At 38.6% G+C, this 17,425-nt stretch overlaps 1 pseudogene across 1 annotated transcript; it reads left to right on the forward strand.

Annotated features, from left to right (window-relative positions):
* The first annotated feature begins 9,042 nt into the window (after positions 1-9,042).
* On the forward strand, positions 9,043-17,156 carry LOC145780191 (baculoviral IAP repeat-containing protein 7-like; annotated as a pseudogene). The gene is made up of 8 exons (XR_014290609.1): positions 9,043-9,200; positions 11,284-11,416; positions 11,664-11,774; positions 12,618-13,049; positions 13,184-13,283; positions 13,469-13,615; positions 15,318-15,503; positions 16,070-17,156. The product of XR_014290609.1 is annotated as a baculoviral IAP repeat-containing protein 7-like (transcript).
* The last annotated feature ends 269 nt before the right edge of the window (positions 17,157-17,425 follow it).

Here is a 17,425-nt window from a genome sequence, read left to right on the forward strand (position 1 = left end):
GGTAAATGCTAAATTACTAATCAGACTTGTAATTGTAATATAGGCTACGTTGGCCTACCTAAATTTTTAACTTCTTATCATCTTGGATAGCTTTACTGTTATTTATTTATTTGTCTCAATTGGCTAATTATAATTATTATAGCGCCCTGCAGTCCGCTACAATTATCATTGATGAGTTTAATGGTGGCTGCTTGACTTGAAGACCTTGAATGGTCACTTTGCAGCATCTTGTTGCTGTGATAATATTATCATTTTCCTTTTTGTTTTGTAATCTCTTCAACAATTTGATCTCACATTATTTCATGTTTCAGTCCAGATCAGCAATATTAAAATTAAAATAAGAATTTAAGCTTGGTTGGATGGTTTTAAATCTTTGTCCTCGGACTGACAAAGCCTTGATAGCAGCGGTGGCCTTTGAGGTGGGAAAACTGGGCGAAATCAATCAATCATCAATCAATCATTTTATTTTTCGTCATTAACGCGTCCGGGACGAAAAAGATACTAACTACAAAAATCGATATAAAGCTACCAGCACGTTAACGAACGGGAAAAGGTGGCAAAACCTTGAAAGGTTTAAAACGTGCCTGAATGAAAAATTATGTAGTAAGCTATAGCCTATATCAGTAGGTAGCACGGCCACAAAACCCAAAAAACAAATAGCAAAAAATGAAACAAAAACAGAGAGAAGCACACATGTAGTAATGAATGACAGCCTAATGAAAAGTGTTAATTTATGGAGTCTGCGCTAGTCCAAAATATGCACAAATAAAATTTAAATTAAGCACTAGCAAAAAGCAGTAGGCTAACTTAGAATTTTCCACCATAGTTTATAGTTTGCATCTCTATTTTTTAGAGTCGGTTTTGCATATTTTTTAAACCAGCACCTGGCAACTCTGTTTAAAGGTGTTTCGTTTTTTTTTACTTTTATAGGTGTTTTTTTTCTTCATTTCAGTTCAGTGATCCTAATGACCGACAACAAGTAAAGTCAAAGATCATTAAACTACAACAATTAATTAATTATTAAACTACTAAAAAATACTGACAAGTAGAATCAAAATCATACTTAATGTTTGTATGTGTTTGCTACTAACTCAAACATTTAAATGTTTAGTAGTAAACTATATCTAGAACACATTACAACATTAAAAATTATTTTAATTCTACTTCTCGGTCATTACTGTAGCTTCAGGGGAAAGATCATCTTCTAAACTAAAGTTGATAAAAAATTACCTTCGCTCTACAATGAGCCAAGAACGCTTGGTTGGACTCAGTGGCGTAGCCAAAGGGGGGGTTTTGGGGTTATAACCCCCCTTTGGCACACGTGTGACGTCACGATGTTGAGAATGATGCTTTCAGTCTTTTTATTTCTCTAAAACAAAGTTTGCCTAATTTTAAACAAAACTGCATTAAAAGAGCGAGTTTTGCCAATACCAAACATTCAAATATCTCAGCCAGGAATTAGTTCAGTTCAGTTCAGTTTATTTTTTGTTTTGGAGAAAAAGAAAGAAACAAAAAGCAAAAGTATACAAAAACACAAATAATTCGCACAACAATTAGCAACAATAAAACATAGAAACTTCGCTTTATTTCCGAAAAATGTTGAAGAAAACATGATCTTATTCTTTTGCTATGCCACCGGACAGCACCATTTTACAGGAATATTCATAGCCTACCCACATTTTTGCTGAAAATGGTCTCAGAATGCACCAAGTTCAAAGTAATTTTTCAAAATTTTCTGGGGGAAGTCCCCAGACCCTTCCCCCAGACCCCCGGCCACTGGGTGTCATTTTAGGCGAACACGCCGTCGGGCTTCACCCGCTGGTCGCCAAACCCCCCTTTCAAAATTCCTGGCTACGCCACTGGTGGGCTAGCTGTTGTTTCAATTAAGCACAACGTGGGCAAAACATTGGACAATGTTTCTCTTAAGTTATTAAAGAATTTGCCGCAATAAAAGCTAGAAAGGTGCGTTTTGTGTAAGTGCTGCAGACGGGTGGTGTAGGACTCGAAGGGCACTGGGTGTGGTAGTACAACGTAGCATCCGAGTGATATGAAGATGTTACAGCATGAAATAGGCCTACACCTTTCTCGCTTACCATTGCTGTTTGTTGTTGTATCATGTTAATTCCTTTTTTTGTTATTGTGATTTATGGCTGTTTGAGTTTGCGTGAGTTACTTTAATTTGTCGATATCGGGCTGTAGGAGGCCCTCATATTACTTCTTGCCTATGGCCCACAAAACCTTAAGGCCACCACCGCTTCATTGGTTATTCCTGGTAGTTTCGCATACGTGTAGAGCAGGGGTTCTTAACCGGGGGTAAATTTATCCCCTGGGGGTAAATTTCATCTACCAAGGGGGTAAATTTAGGCTACTGAATCATAAATTAAAGCAAACTTCATTTTTTTCAGTTATTAAAAAACTGGTAGTGTTGCACTCGATTTTGATTCAAATTTATGCTTAATGTAAGTTTTCGTCTTTTTCTTTTATCTCTACCCAAGTAGACTACCAGTTTCATTTCAACAACATTTCATTTCAGCAGTTTCATTTCAGCAGCAAAAGAAAAAAACTTAAATATTCTTGTGTGCTTTTATCATAGTGATTTAGGACATTTGAGTAGACATTATTTTTCACAGGACCCCGTCAAGAACAATCGTGTCTTCTGCAAATAAACATCTTGTTTTTGATATTTGCCAAGGTAAATCCAGACAAAAAAGGATGTTTTGCATTTCTTTGCATGGTTGACTGGACATGATGACATCACAAGGGGCCACCAAAACGGTGGGGGTAAATTTTACTTTTTTCATTCGGCAAGGGGTAAACGAGACAAAAAAGGTTAAGAACCCCTGGTGTAGAGGTTCTTGACGCAGGGCCGGTTATCGAGACTGCCATAGTGAAGTTTTCCAATTGTTGACATCTTTTTGCGGGGAAATCAGGGCGATCGATCCTGAGAACCGAACTAGCATCGCTTGATCTTGAGTCGGGCGCGTAACCACTGAGCTAGCAGGGCAAATATACATCAACTATGGATCACAAAGTTACAATCATATAAAAAAACATTTATTTTAGTCCAGAAACATGAATCCTGAATAACAATGAATCTTTCACAAAAACTTTACAGTTTGCAATTTACAAAATGACAGGCTAGGTACCGTACTTATCGATGAAAGTCAAAAATCTTTGAATTCTCTTCTGCAACTAACTTATTATTTCATATCGTTTCAAAGTCTTGCGATATTGAAACAATGTTGTTTTTTCCGCTTTCTCTTGTATGTTAACTTCACCTTTAAATCATCTTTTGCAACTATTATTCCATATCATATCGCTGCAACGTCTCGCAATGTTGAAACAGTATCAAAATGGAGTTTAGCAACTTCAGTAGTGCTTTGAACATCCCTCCTATTATTGCTATCATCATACATGAGGTAACAAAGCATTTATCATTGAAGCCACAGCTGTGTTAACAACCTTCCGTACCTCGGCCAGGGGTGCCACGGGTATTCAGAGGTCTACTTGTTTCAATTTATTTTAGGGGGGGAGGTATTTGAAATAAAAATAATAATGTACTGAAATGTAGGCTATTTACTGCTAGAGAAGCTCCCCAGACAACACAATTTATCATTTTTACTATATATTAATTCAGCGTCTGCAGACGTTGAATCCAAGCAAAATGATGGCTTTATTGTCTGGGTCCGTATTAAATGGCTTTCACGGTCCACTTTCACGTACGTCTACAACCACTTTCAAAACCATCGGTTAAAGGGCTTAGCTTTGTTTAGAGCCCCGCCCATTTTCAGCTCGTTTAGCGTTTTTCGGCGATTTGAAATAAAAAATGTGACAATAGCCTGTAGCCTACTGCTGCAAAAGTTCGACATTTTACAACTTAAGCTGCATCCTTAGGGTTTTGTATTGTTGATCATCATTTGGAATGACTCTTTCACATCAACAAAACCAGTAAATCTATGCTATGTTGTTAGAGTTTATAAAAGAAGAATAATAACTTAAGCTTACTATCGGTACCCTCTCGCTTTCTTGGAATTTTTTTTTCAACTGTGAATAGAGTAAGACTTGTAGGCCTACAACATTAAATCAGTAACGTAACCATCGGGAGGGGAAATTGCCCCACCCCCCAAAAAAAATGTTTTAATACTATAACAACGTTTAATATTATTGAAATTCATGTTAAATGACGTATACACCGCAAGAGTTGCTTTTACCAACCTAAAATTTCTTTTTAGCTGTGTCACTGCTCCTAAATTTAACAAATATCAAGAGTGGCGAAAATGTTCGATATTGATAGCCAGTACAGTTAGCCGGGATAGCTCACGGAATACTTTTGCATCCAAGATGATTTTATTCATTCAGTTTTAGGGCAGAGTAATAATAAAAATAATTATGTTTTATTTGGTCTTGCATTCGGAGGGAAACTCTACAATGACAGTTTTTTAATTAGCCTACTTTGTTATTTTAAAGATGGAATCCAAAAAGATTGTGGAGTCAAAGTCTGATGGTTTGGGAACCCATGGTTTGAGAAGCAGTTTAAGTTCCGTCACTAAAAATGGAGGCCCACTAGTAGATTTCGGGGGCGAGATGGAGCTCAGTGGCTCTACTTGGCTGTTATTGAATTACACATTTCGACTTTTCAATAAAATCTTTCAAAGGATGCGTAGTGTGATAAAAATGATGAAAAAGTAGAGAGTAGCTACCACACATAAATTAGCAAAATAATTCAAGTTTATTAAAGAGCCACACACCACACAAGTGTGGCTTCATCAGTATATAATGTCATTGCTTTTTTTAGTCAAGCATAATCATGTGCTTTAAGTGTTGAGAAGAACTAAAGTTTACCAACAGTGGCCTACTGGCTACTGTAAGCTATTTCCAACAAATAATAATTGAGTGCTTTATTACAAATATCTCAATCGTGTTTTTGTCGATTTCTGTAATAGTAATCTATCATTTCATTGACAAACAAAGTGATGAGAAAGTTTGCTACCAACGTAATAATCACGCATAGCACTATTTGCTATGTAATCATCAGCCGTCTGCAAATTGCTCACATTGTTTTCAATACTGATCAAACAATCATAAACGTCAAGCGCTCTTTCAAACATTTCAGTAAAAATTAAGCTGCTATGCATAAATTTTCGTAAACTTCCACAGACAACAGTGAAGATAAAATCCCACAAATCAACAACATCGTTTGTTGAATGTTATGTTGCCATCGTTGTTAACGATAGGCCTATCATAGTATCGTAAATTATTGTATAAATTTAGTATTGGAGCGTATCAACTTTTGGAGACAAGGAAAAGGTTTCTCATATCTTTTCTTTAAGCTGTAAATAGGCGCAATTTCATTATCCGATGATTTATTAAATTTTGAGCATGTAGCCTAATGGTCTTACCTGAATTAGACCTAGTAGCCTATCCTACGAACAACACCATGTTTTTGAACTTGTCATCATTATCATTTATTTGCATCAGATCTACTGTAAATACAGGCCGGTACTCAAAAGCAGCACGCAAAGCAAGACAGAAAACATCAAAAAAGTAAATGGACTCCAATAACGTCATTTCAAAGGGGTAAACTTAAAAGTAATCCTATCGCAGTAGGTTTCGAGGACAATAGCTTGTTCTTTTAGTGTGATCTGTTAAATAGAGCAGCCTAAACTAAGCCCAATAAAATGATTTGTTTTGAGCATTGGAATTGGAGAATGCATTGATAAAGTGATTTTGAAAAGTTTTTGGCCCAAGCAACTCGCAAATGATGCACGAAAGCACGAGAATAATTGCACCAAGTTGACTTCCATAAAAGTAACACAGTGCTGGGGTTTTAAAATATTTTAACAGAATACAAAAACTTGGAAAATTTTGCTTCAAATAAAAGAAGGTACCATGCACCAGTCTGAAAATCACCATTTGAGAGTCTGAAAACAAAATTTAACGTATTTTTTTCACTTTCATCCTCTTCACAGTCTTTACAGCTATTATGGATATTTTGTCATTGTCAATAGTGCACGTGTTTTAACCATAAGCTTTTATAGCGACTGCATACAAACGATTACAAAGTGTTTTTCGCATAGAGTCAGCAGGACTTTGGAACACCGTTTTAAATATGTAACTATGTTGTGCTTGCACCACTTTATAATAGACTAAAGTGCAGAAAAACATGTGTACCCCAGCACACTTCTATTAGTACTTCTACATTTTCTGCAACGTTGTTTATCGATTTCAAATGCTTTAAGTCTGTTGAAAACGAAAAGTTTTATAGCTTAATGTTCTACAATTTTGATAATTAGTACTTCTACATTTTCTGCAACGTTGTTTATCGATTTCAAATGCTTTAAGTCTGTTGAAAACGAAAATTTTTATAGCTTAATGTTCTACAATTTTGAAAATTGAATGAGGCTGTTCACCAGGCATTAAATTAAATGATATGAGATATTCTACTGGTGCAAATTAAGCTAAACTATCACAAGATGTATACAGTGACAATCTTCTAGCCCCCTGAAGAAGTCAGTCGTGTCTGATTGACGAAACGTCGGAATAAAAGCAGATTGTCACTGTATACATCTTGTGATAGTTTAGCTTAATTTGCACCAGTAGAACATCTCATATCATTTAGTTCTACAATTTTGATATGTTTTTGATTGCACCACTGACGAGATAGCCAACAATAACCCATTGCTTTGATGTTAAATTGAAATTATGTGAAGCTACTTTGTCCGTACGCCAGAGATTCTCATTTCTCGCCCTCCTTGGTGGCGATCTAAAATTGAGTTGCTTCTTGATTGAGTTTCTTATTGACATCTCGCGTAAGGTATTTTATTGATACATTTATATAACCAAGTGGCCTAACTAACCTAATTGATTGCACAGTCGAAATATTAAGTCATCAAAAAAGCATTAGGCTACAGATAATTGAAAAGAAAAAAAGGCCATACGAATAAAGAAAAACGCAATGGCTTGTGAGGTTAAAGTTGTCATAGCCCTTATTAGTTTGAAATAAGTGGTTTACTATCTCTTTCTGCTTTGTGTTTTTCATTAAACGCAATTTTGCAGATTACATCTAAATATATACTTGACCACAAGATAGTTTATTCTTTTTTCCTTTCAATACTTTGGCCACTGATTGACAAACTAAAATATTCTGCTGCACTTTGTTTATTGCAGAAAATTATATAAGTTTTGCTATAATTTAATGACAGCTTATTGGATTTCATCTACACAACAATTTTTTTCTATTTCTCTATTGACATTTTTTGGAGGGATGACAGACATTTATCTGACATATGAAAGTTTGACTCATCAAGATCATCGTCCTTGAATTATCAATCAGAAAGAGTGTATTTGAAAAAGAGGATGCATTTGGAAGATCATTTACATATAAAAGAAAAAGCAAAGGCGCAAGGATTGAACCCTGTGGGACACCACATTTAACAACTTCGAAATTAGAATAATTCCATCATAACAAAAATTAGCGGAAAGAATTATTTTTTCTGTTAATTTTTGTACTCTGTAGATTAATAGCTTAAGTGAGTGGGTTAAAAAGTGGCTTAGCCTACTGGCAAGTAGTCCTGAGGAAACTACTGAACTATAAGCCCACACAATGATCATGTTGCTTTATTTAGCCTGCGTATCCTACAAAAAGTACAATAACGACTATGGTAGACTACTTGCTAGAAAGCTCTGTCCCATCAAATACAAAAAGAAACAATTCACAAAACCGTTCCTGCTCCCGGTTATGGGACAGGCAAATGTCTCAGGGTGATTTTTCAATACAGATTACGTCAAGCTCCAAAAACGAACAAAAGATTCCAAATCGCAGTTTCTCATTCAGAAACTACAGTAAGCTAAGTCAACAAAGCATACGGACAACGCAATTTGTTTGTGCCTTGCACATAGGAAAACGTCTAGCTACGTTTTTCTAACGACAAAACCTGCGTTTGTATGTCGCGACTTGCTTGGTGAAGTCGCTGATTATATTGTCAATTTATGTGACCCGAGTGGAAAAAGAGACTTGTGAGATGGAACAAGAAACAGGAAAGTGGCAATAATAAGCAGTAAACACAGATACGTTTCTTTACGCAAAACAGAGACGATAAAACGCTAAATATATTTAGATTACCGTTACTCGTATGACCGTTCCCAGAAGACTTGAATTTGACATTTACAGCCTGGCTAGTTGTGGGCTGTGGCATTAAAAATCATTACCTACAAATCATCTGCTTGACTATAATATGGCGCCGACAGAACCAACTAATCAATAATACGTCTGAAATATATTCGATTCTTTGAGCACCAGCATAAGAAGAAAATATGCTCAAACTTCGTCTTATCGGGGTTAGTAACTCGAAGTCAGTCTTAATAATGGGCCTATGGTTTTATTTTATTTAGTCCATCCAATTGTCCAATCAAAGCCTGGGCTCTCAGCGCATTACTTTATATAAACCCAAAGAGAATGTAGCTGAGTAAGGCCTACTATAGAATATCACGTGGCAACAAACAACATAGCAAGTTGGTTCTGGGCTGCGACTGCATGTCCCCATCTTTTGGTGACTTCACCTACCAACAGTGCTTGCAGTAGATGCAAATTCCCACATGTTGTGTTTGTGTATATCATCTACTTTTTTGAGGTACCGTACACGAGATGAATGTTTCTGACATGAACTCATATTATTATCGTTGTTATAAAATTTTCATAATATTATGTGAAAACTCACACTCTATAAGTAACTTCGCAAAATTATAGGCAACTCAGAAGTCAGGAAAGCAAAAATTTGGATTTCAGTGGAAAATCAAGCACTGATAACCTGGTAGCTTCGGGAATTTACTGGAACGAAACGGGTTTTTTCCTTCATCAGCAACTGCAGTCGTGGTGAGAAAAATAGCAACATCATAGAGAAGAAACCAATTCTCTTTAAATTAATTTCCTCTCTCCAATTCTCTTTTCTTTAAATGTGCGCACGGTACAGCACGTTTGCTCTGAAGCGCAGAGCCATTCTGGTAAACAAGTTGTGGCTTAAACACTCTAGTCACGTCGAAAGATTCATTTGCAAAACGAAGTACAGCACTTGAAGTAGCAGCTAAGTAAAGGATTATCATGAGTGTAAAATTGCATAGAAAAGCAAGTGATAAGCCCGACGGTGTATTACTCAGTGGGGCAGGCGATCCCCCGGGACAACGATCCGTTTACATTCCGCCTGGTAAGTATATGAATATTTCTGTTACATGTGCTATGCTTTTTTTAACTACTTGTAAATTAGTAAAATATATTGTTATAATGCTCAACCCGGTTGTATTGTTGTGTCTTGCTTTTCTGGTTTAGTTCAGCAGGCCATCTCAAGAAGGGCGTAAGCATTTCTTTCTAGAGCAGCGTACTATTTATAGGCTACATGAGAGAAATCAAGGGCTATAGTCGAAGGGGCGCCACTCAAAAAGCAAACTTTTTCCCGAAACGATTAGTAGTTTCGATTGATTGCTATCATGAAGGGTGAATAATGCAGTGAGTGGTTACCGGTAGTTGCATGTTTTTTGCTGTTATGTAGTCTATAGCCTTATGCTCTTTAACCAGGCACATTGATACCCGGGTATCGGTGTGCCCATGGGCGCCGATCCCTATAGGACAGCGGGGACATGTCCCCACCATCTTTTTACATGTCCCCGCCATCTTTTTTCATTATTTTTATAATATTTTCTTTCTAAAGCAGTAGGCTACAATGAAAAGTAGGTGGAAGATTTTCGAATGATATTCAAGAAGATGCCGTCCGTTGTTCGGCAAATGTTTTCGAAAGTGAAACTTTTCGTGCGATTTTTACTCATTTCACCAGCCAGCTCGTGTTCAGCTGAACGGTCATTTTCAACTTTGCGACGTGTCAAAACTTGGTTACGATCTACCATGACACAGAAACGATTAAATCATGCAATGGTCTGCCATGTGCACAACAAGGATTTGAATTCGAATATAGACACATCGCATCAGATTTGTAGGCCTACCTACTGTATTTTTTTGTTTGTCAGAACAAATCCCCGATATTTCTAGTCGCCCCTTCCTATCTTTCCTAGTAGGCTAAATGTCCCCACCAATTTTAGAGAGCGATCGGCGCCCATGGGTGTGCCTGGTTAAAGACTGGTTATAGAGTACAATACAGTTCATAAATAAAGTACACAACAGAAAAAGTACAAGAAGGGTATATAGCTTAACATAACAACTTATGTAAGAGCCGGTAAAGCTTCGAAATTTTTTTTCATACTGCCGATGTGAAATAGCGCTTACCCCTCGTGATATTTCGTTGGTCGCCAATTCAGCAACAAAGCTTTCTCGAGCTCAGCAAATGAACCTATTCAAAGGCATTGATCAGACATACAATCTTACGCATAGGCTACTTCACATAACTGTGACGCAAGTGTGCTTCAATGTCAATGCGTCATTTGAGCGCGCTCAAATAAGCGCATGTAATTAATCGCTTTAATTGCTTCATCACTGTGCTTCAAGGACTTATTGAGAGTCTAGATGTGAGGTAATTTTTTTACGGAAAGTATCATGGTTGATCATGTGCACTACTGTTTTAAGACAAGGACTTGCCAGAATTCCAAACATAAATAAAGCAAACGAATTCACTCCCAGATTTGGGTATTAAATTTTTTCAATAGAAACGAATAGAAAAAATGTTGAAAAAGCCCATTGCTGTTCTATTCCAGTAGCAGTAGGCTATTAATTTCTGTAACTTATTGTGTCAAGGTTTTTCCAGTTACGTTTAGATCAAGTCATAAACGAAACTAAAATAAAGTGAGGCGATTTAAAAAAGGGTCGAACTAACCCCAGTGTATATCATAAGCCCCTGATGATAAAAACTTATAGGCCTACCATTGCCCCCAAAGGCTCAACCGCAGACGATGATTCAAATTACGAAATAACCACAAATTACCGCTATATAAACTTTATGTTTACATCTTTGTGTGATAATTGTGTTGCCCATTTATCATAACTTAAAAAGCTGTCATCTAGTGCTTTCTTTACCCAGTATAATTGAGCATAACTGTTTGTAAAGTTGAAGTACCATACAAGATCTTTTTAAAATCGCGAAAAGGTGTAGGCCTACGCCGCCTACCCGAAAATAATGGTTGAAAAGCACTGGCTTACTATCACTTGAGTTCCGTTTAATCAGAATTGCTGTTTCATGTCAGGAACGCTTGTTAGAGTAGGCTACCTTTGTTTGCATTGAAATACAAAGCACTTTTGTACATAACCAGCAGGCAATACCATCTTTTTCTATTTCTGTATAATAGGTGATACAAGACAGAAGGGTTACCGTTTATCTACATTCAAAGACTTTCCAAGATTTTCCCCAGTTGACATTCACGCTTTGGCGGCAGAAGGATTTTACTACACTGGATACAAAGATCGTACTAAGTGCTTCAGGTAAGTCGTTTGAAAGTAATACATTAAATTTTCAAAATGTCCAAACAAATTTTGATCTGAAGAGTAGCCTACCTGTTCGTGGTGTAGCTGAAAATGATAGATCTAAACTCTGCACATAAATAAACATAGGTTTTTATTCGTCAATGATCAATGAGTTTTTGTTAAAAAGATTTCCGTAACGACTGGGTTTGGGCCTTTCTAGAAGAAAATGTAATCTTTACAATAAGAAATTAATTTTCATGTTCAGTTGTGGGCAAGTAGTGGAAGATTGGAAAACGGGACAATGCGATGTTGCCTCAATTTCACAAACCCGATTGTGCCTTTAATTATGGAAACGACTCTAGGAGCATTCGTTTAAGTAAGTAAATTTTAACAGAGAAAGAAACTGTCAAGTTGGAAATCTTTCTTTAAATTATTTGTGTTAGGCTACTATGAATGGGATCATTAGAAATTCCAAAAGTTTGCAGCTCCGTCTTGATGAGAAATTAACGTTTGATTAATTGCCCGGCCCCATAAAATAGTCTCATTCGTAATAACTGCAACTACGCATGCCAAGGCTCAATGTTTTAATTTAGCTACTAGGCTGCTAGTCATAGGCCACAAAGCAACGCATATAACCACGCCCAGGTGCTTTGCCAAGGGGGCCCAGGAGGTATTTTAAAACCCGGGCCGGAATAATTTTCAGGGTCCAGAACGTTTTCAAGGAGCCTGAAAATTTCAGAAACCACCGCGTAATCGTTGGGTGTAATGCGTTTTTTTAAAAGTATCTTAATTTGAAGCCCGAGGATCTTATTGGTACCGGGCCCAAAGTATTCTCTTAACGGCTCTGACCATGGCAGTAGATTGTAGCAAAGAATTCATAGTAAAATGTTACACAGAAATGCACATGAGTTTATCGCTCAAGATTTCGCTTACTTTCGACTGTTGACTAATTTATTGAATAGTAGTCCATGACCGAATGGATTGTTGATTCAAAGTCTTGACTAGCGCGGAAACTGCATGGACGTCGTTGGTAAATAGAAAACGATTGTTGTAGTAGTCAGTGCGCAGCCTGGTGCGTGGATGCCTGGTGCCATAACAGAATCTTAAGTATTCGTTTCGTATATGTACAAGGTTATAAGCATGTTTATAATGGGTGAACTTATTGTATAGTCTCCTTTAGTTCATTGTAGTTGTACAATTGATTTTTTTTTCATTGCAGATGGTAATAGGTTTCATAACACCCGAGAACTGAGTCAGAACGAAGCAAGGCGGCCAACTTCACTCAAAACAAATTCCATCGGCCATTGCAATGATCGTTTATCCGCCGGCGAAGTTCTCATGTTTCGAATTCCCAAACAGCCTTTGGATTTTTCAACAACCGGTTCTTCAAGCAACCATCAAATCAGAACTACATCACCGCCTCCCAGTGTAGTTGCAGCTGCCAGAGCAGAGGAAAATCTTCTTCTTGACAGCTCAGCAACGGTCTCGAAAATAAACAGAGAGCTCTTTCCCTGTCGCAACCCACTCAGTCCTCATATGAGTAACGAATTCTACAGAATGCAAACATTTTTAGATAACTCGGCTGCATGGCCGGCTTATCAAATTAGCGCAACTCCACAAGAAATATCCCAAGCCGGATTCTTTTATACAGGTAAGAAAAATATTATCAAGCGTAAAATCTGAGCGTTTTATCTACTGAGGGTGCATAAGATTAAACCTATCTACTGCATAAGATTAACCTATTATGTTAAGTAATGAAGTTTATCAAAACGTAATGCTTTTTAGGTCAAGGAGATAAAGTGAAGTGTTGGTATTGCAATGGAAACTTACAAAATTGGGAGATGAGCGACATTCCATGGCAAGAACACGCTAAGTGGTTTCCAATGTAAGTAACCGTTATTGTGTTCAAGAAACACGAATGCGGTTGCTATGTCTGTTTGCAGCAGATTTTAAAAATTGTCAAGGAATAAAATCACGTAAATACTTGTCATATAGCCCTAGTAAGTAAGGAAGTCACTGCATAAAACGTGCTATGATTCAACTCAAAATTACTCGTTCTTTAATTTGTAGGTGTGAATTTTTACTTCAACAAAAAGGAATCGATTACGTCAGAGACGTTGCTTCCACGTATCCCCACTTAAGAAGACCCACACTTCGGAATGCAACTAGCGCTGTCGCATTGCGGTCCCTGCTGTCTCCTCTACCGTATCAAAACAGGTAGTTGATTCAAAACGCCGTAACCGTTCGCTGTTGATGCAGATCGTAACATCAAAGTAGGCTACTTTTGTAACATGTTCAATTTCCTCACTCGAGTTTATAACGTATAAATAGAGATTGACGTCATGTTTCGGTCATTTCGCTGGCAGTTGATGAAACAAAATCTGCTCAGTCTTCTGGTGCTCAGTCAAGTGCTGCCAGTTAGAAAAAATCCCCTTTGCTACGGTATGTGCTGTTATCTAATCTTATACCAAAGCACCACATGGAGGTCAAGCACCACCAGACTCCATTCCCTCACCACCGGCAACCCACGGCGAAGCAGACTGAGACGCTTGAAAAACGGCGTCCCACAGGGATCGGTCCTGGCTCCACTTCTTTTTAACATCTACACCCACGACCTGCCAACCACGGTCTCGCAAAATACGCTTATGCGGACGATCTGGCAATTCTCCACTCCACAAAGTCGTGGGAAAATCTAGAAGACACCTTGAGCCAGGACATGCAAACCATCTCAGCTTATCTCCAGAACTGGCGACTGAAACTCAGCGAAACCAAAACTGTGGCGGCAGCTTTCCACCTACACAATCGGGAAGCTGATCGTGAGCTACATGTCCACAACAACGGAAAACCTCTGTCCTTCTGTCCCGAGCCAAGGTACCTTGGGGTGACACTAGACAGATCGCTCACATACCGCCACCATTTGGTGTCACTGCGCAAGAAACTGACATCTCGCGCTGCATTACTGAAGCGCCTGGCAGGCTCTAGCTGGGGGGCGAGGGCTGACACTTTGCGAATAGCAGCCTTAGCCCTTGTCTACTCTTCAGCAGAGTACTGTGCACCTGTCTGGTGCCGCAGTGCTCACCGCCACAACATCGACACTGCCATAAACAGCGCCCTGCGCACAGTGACCGGATGCCTGCGTCCCACACCATTGGACAATCTCCCCATTCTCGCTGGCATCCAACCTGCTGAGCTTCGTCGCGAAGAAGCCACTCTGTCCCTCGGTCGACGGGCACTGGAGCCTAATCATCTTCTCCACCACAAGATCTCTGCCTTCCCAAACGGGCACCCCCGCCGACTGAAATCAAGACACCCATTCGTGCCAGCCGCTCGGCTTCTGATCAACGAAGCTGATGAACAAGACATCTCTGCGGCTACTTGGGCGGACCATAAATGGAATTCTGAATGGAGGTCAAGCACCACCAGACTCCATTCATTCATCCCCGACGCCGACACACGCCCAATCGGCCTGACACTACAGAGACAGGCGTGGGTGCGCCTCAACCGTCTCCGTACGGGCGTCGGCCTTTTCCGCTCAACCATGCACCAATGGGGAATGGCTTCTTCCTCCTCCTGTGAATGTGGTGCCGAGGAACAGACCGCAGACCACATCATCAATGACTGTACCATCTTCAAGCCACCTAACGGAGTGGAAGGTCTGCGCGTCATGGATGATGAAACTAAAGACTGGCTGCTCTCTAGCAGCCTTCCAGTGTAGTCCGGGAACATCGTGAATCTGGGGTGGTAAAAGGATAGACCCTCGGCCCCAGAAGCTCAGACGACGACGACGACCACATGGGAAAATAATGAACTGGCAATGCGTGACGTCGTAGTTGCGGACTTGGTTGTTTATGGGCTGGTCGACAATATTCAAGGTTCCAATGACGTAAATTATACTTTTAAATCTCTTTTTTGTTTTCAGAGATGTTCCTCCGTCTCAATTGAGCACTATTGAACACGCCGAGAAACCAATTGTTGTTATTGATCCACGACAGAAACAAAAAGAAATGCTTGCCAAGGTTGAAGCGGATATGAAATCATCCGAGATTGTTTCACAAGCAAAAATGATGGCATTTGACGAAGTCGATATAAGATCTGCTCTGAAACGGTTCGTTTATGATAGGCGATTTATTACCCAGCCAGCAAATCAACTATTTCCTACATTGATTCAGCGTCTGCAGAATCAATGTAAAAAATGACTGATTTGCTGTCTGGGTAGGAATTTCTGTTGTGGTGTGTTCTAGAATTTGAATACCTGTACGTCAGTAGGCTGCAGATTTCACGATTAACAACATTATAGTGACAGGCAGGCCCGGATTTAGGAGGGGGCAGAGGGTGCAGTTGCCCCGGGCCCCCCTTTTGAAGGGCCCCCGACGTGGAAAAATGTGATTTTGTGTCTTTATTTTCTCTCAGCCTTTGAAGTTTCTGCAAAATGTCTCCTTTTTCTTTCAAGGTTAATTTTTAGGCACAAGGTGGTGACTGAGCTTGGCGTAAAGGTATTAGCGGTGTGGGTGACTTTCAAGTTACCTTGTAAAGTTACCTTAAATTTTTTTGCACGTAGGTCCCCCGATCTAAAAGCGCCCCGGCCCCCTCATCAGCTAAACCCGGCCCTGGTGACAAGCAACTTTATGACATTTAATTACTTTGTTTAACTTTTCTGCTTTGTGTTTACAGGCAATACGAAATGAACGGTGAAGGCTTCACCAGCTTTGAAGCTCTGGTCGACGATCTTCAAGCAAACGAAGAGTCGGCTGAAAGGACTGAAAACGAAGACCAACCGCTAAACTTATCAACAGTTGATCATCAGATATCAAATAAAAAACCTGCTCCGAAATCTGAAGAGGAAGCGATAAGAGAGTTGGAAGAGTCACGAAGATGCAAGAACTGCCACAAGGATCCAGCTTGTATGGTATTTGTTCCATGCGGACATTTAGCGTGTTGCCTCGATTGTGGCAGAGAAATGCAGAAATGTCCGATTTGCCATTCTGTCGTTACCGAAAGAATTAGGTCCTATATTTCGTAGAAATGCATTGCATCAAGCAGTTAAACATTTTTATGCCAAGTTAATAGTTAACCCTCTTTCAAGTGCTACGTTTATAAAATGAATAAAATTTACCTACGTCAGCAAAGCATGATGCTTGCTGCATTTACTGGAAATTACTTTTTTGCGTTGATTTTGATATTGGTCAATGGTCAGCAGTATTATCTTGTTACGTATCCACGCATGTGTTTTTACAACGGACAAAAGGACATTTTTACATGTAATTTGTACCAGAAGGCATCTTCTAAAGATGTAGTTTTATAAATTACTTTTAGAGAAGAGTACTAAGCTGCTGCTTTAATGATATCTCCTAGATTCTCCAATCTACTTAACGTTTTACTGTGCATGTGTAAACAGTTTTAAAATCGTGAACGACCGATGTAGTTTGGTGCAAATTGTTGACACTTTTCTTCAAATTTAACATTTTCATGAAACTTTTGTATTTTAAAAGATTAAAATATTTCCACAATCATGTTTCGTTTGTTGCATGCATTTCCTGCTTATTAGCTTTTAAGTCTTCACTATGGTTAGGCTCCATCTATTTATGGAAAATTTGTCCAGTGTGTTTTATCGTTTTATTATATTTTTGCTGCATGCTCAATGAAAGCACAAGTACCTTTTAGCGTCTTGTTGGCTTGCCGTGACAGATTTTTATTTTTTCTGTATACGTAACAAGGTCTGTTAATTGAGATGTAATAAATACAAACAAAAAAAATCGCGTTTTGCATAAAATAAATTCAGTAGTTGATCAGATAGGCACTTAAACATACAAAGTTTTGTGAGACAAATGGACAAAATCATTGGAAAAATCAGAAGCTGTAGCAACAGCGTTTCAACCAATCAGAAGTTGCAGGAAAAACACTTCTGTTATAAAGTATATAAAGTCAATGTGATGTAACACTCGTAATCATTTGGATGACGTGTGTTTGATTCTCATTCAAACCATAACTCTTATTTTTCTGTAATTATTCAACAAAGTATTGAAATAC

Source organism: Aplidium turbinatum, chromosome 11 (assembly GCF_918807975.1).
Source record: "Aplidium turbinatum chromosome 11, kaAplTurb1.1, whole genome shotgun sequence".
Lineage (NCBI taxonomy): Eukaryota > Metazoa > Chordata > Ascidiacea > Aplousobranchia > Polyclinidae > Aplidium > Aplidium turbinatum.